General features: G+C 38.0%; 1 pseudogene across 1 annotated transcript; it reads right to left on the reverse strand.

Moving 5' to 3' along the window:
• Positions 1-1825: 1825 nt before the first annotated feature.
• LOC307061744 (ubiquitin-conjugating enzyme E2 D3-like) lies at positions 1826-2258 on the reverse strand (annotated as a pseudogene). The gene has a single exon. The product of its transcript is annotated as a ubiquitin-conjugating enzyme E2 D3-like (transcript).
• Between the last annotated feature and the right edge of the window lie 372 nt (positions 2259-2630).

Genomic DNA, 2630 nt, shown 5'->3' on the forward strand with positions numbered 1-2630 from the left:
GTAGTTGTGGCTTGCGGTCTCTAGAGCACAGGCTCAGTAGTTGTGGCGCATGGGCTTAGTTGCTCCGTGGCATGTGGGATCTTCCCGGACCAGGGCTCGAACCGGTGTTCCCTGCATTGGCAGGTGGATTCTTAACCACTGCGCCACCAGGGAAGTCCCTCAATTAGCTTCTTGAGTTCTTTAATCATAAACCAAAAATATTCTTAAAAAGGTCCTCTCCTACATGATTCAAATATCTTAAAATCTCTGTTTTGGGAATTAAAATCATTTTTAAGTATTTAAAAGATATAAGGAACTTTTGGAAAAAGTTAAGAGAAGTCATATAATAACTAAGTCAAAGTAAAATGCACCTTTGTTAAATATTGTAGAATCACTATGCTGGAAAAAGTGCGAACTACATTATCCATTTCATTAAATTGGATAGTTTTCACCATAAGATTCCTCTTTTGTTATGTGTCCCTAGAGAGAACTATAATAGTATAGATATTGTAACAGTGCAGTGAAGATCATGAAACAGCCAGAATTGTACAATGCCTGCTCCTAGAATAATTTGAGGAACATACATATAGTGTCATGAATTGAAAAGTTTTCAGGGGATGAAAATACGATAGTAGATTATGGATCAATGGTCTCATACCGTTGCTCTAAGTAATAATTCTCATAAAACAGTTGAAAGCATATGCTTGAAATGGAAAAGTATCACTGGCCACCACCATGAATATAAAACTGAATATATTGTTTGAATGTCGGAGCTACTTCTTGGAGACATTCAAAACTCCATTTTTGCTGTGGAACTTACAAACTTCAAATTCTTACGTAATTAATTGAAAATAATCTAAAAATAAATGTTCTTCCATTTAATAGACTAAGCAAATCATTATATTACATACCATATTGCATGTTATTCAATGACCATGAGCAAAAACAGAAGCTGTCAACAAGGACTCATATGACAAGTTCAAATGGTTACTGGAATGTGATAGACTTTTTTTTTTTTTTGGTTTATGCAACTTTATTGAAGAAAAATAAATCAATTACTAGCAGAGCTATTAGTTGATCACTCATCCATTGACAACTTGCATCATTTATTCAGTGCCATATTAAACAGTGTATTGAAAGATAGATTAACTAATAGCTCCAAGCCTCCTAACAATTTAATTGAAAATTACAAAATGTTTGAGACCCTATTTTGGAATACAAAGGGTGTTTGGCTTCCAATTTCCATTCTCTGTAGAACAAGAACAGGTCATTCCTTTATTGACATGCATAAAATACATCACATTTTCTGTTCTGCTGATGCTATCAGTTCAATACCAGTTCTCCAGCCACATCAGTTAGGAGCATAAAGTATATTATGTAACCTCAAATCTCTAACAGTGGAAGACTTAAACAAGAATGGATGCTGCTAGAATAATGCTGCTTTCTTTGATGCGACAACTCAGCTTCCAACTTCCTCCCCCTCTGCTGATTCTTCAGCATGTTAGAGCAGTGAGGAATGGTTTTAGTCTCATAACCAAGTTAGAGTGAAGACATTGGCCACATAATACACATGCTCCATTTTTTTAAAAATTCTGAAACTTGGGCAACTGTTGTCTTGTAACTACTTTACAGTTTCTAAAAGCAGTTATTGTCCAAAGCTGGAAGAACTTAAGTCTTCTCAGATGAGCATGTGAATGAATGGAGGGAGGTAAACAAAAAATAAAATTAAAAAAGATGAGGTCTGATAGGGGAGCAGCCAGATAAGAAAATCAAAAAAGGAACAGTAATTTAAAATTTATTCCAGCTATAATGCGGTTATTCTGACTTTAAGGTAGCATCACATGGCCTACTTCTGAGTCCATTCTCGAGATATTCTGTTGTACTTATCTCTGTCTGTTTTATAGATCCGTGCAATCTCTGGCACTAGGGGGTCATCTGGGTTTGGATCACATAGCAGTGAACAAATGGATTAAAGAACTTTAGAAATAGTTGAAGCAGGAGACCACTGTGATCTTAGAATATCGAGACAAATGCTGCCATTACTGTTAATATTTGGATGATAAATTCTTGTTGTAAATGTAGCCTTAGGTGGTTTGAAGGGGTAGTCGGTAGGAAAATGAATTGTCAAAAAGAATACACCGCCTTGACATGGGCCGTCATTAGGCCCCATAATTGTGGCTTGCCAATGAAACATATCATCCCCAAGTGGACCTGCAGAATTGTGCTGGAGGGTCACGGGCCAAATCGCTAAGCTCCTTATTCATCTGTTTCAGCGCCATCGTCTGTGCTTTTCGTCTGGCCCCTCACTATCTCGGTGTGTGTTCAAAGTTCCGGCCAAAACTCTTGATTATCCCGGCGGCTGGGAGGGATTGTCTCTTGGTCTCACACCGGCTCTGCTAGACGCAGGCGCAGAGGGGCCGGGGCCTCCCTCAAGCTGCGGCCTCCCCGCGCGGCAGCTTGTGATAGACTCTTTAAGTTATTGAAACTGGTCTACAGTATATGTACGGTCTCAACTTTTCTTATTTTTCTATATTACTTTCAAATGATTAAACTCTTATTACTTTCTATCATTGGTCCAATATTTGGAACAAATCCTATTTCCTCGGCAACTTTCGCAATGTTTTGAAATCCCTAAACTAGGCGAGTCAACG

Source organism: Hyperoodon ampullatus, assembly GCF_949752795.1.
Source record: "Hyperoodon ampullatus genome assembly, chromosome: 13".
Lineage (NCBI taxonomy): Eukaryota > Metazoa > Chordata > Mammalia > Artiodactyla > Ziphiidae > Hyperoodon > Hyperoodon ampullatus.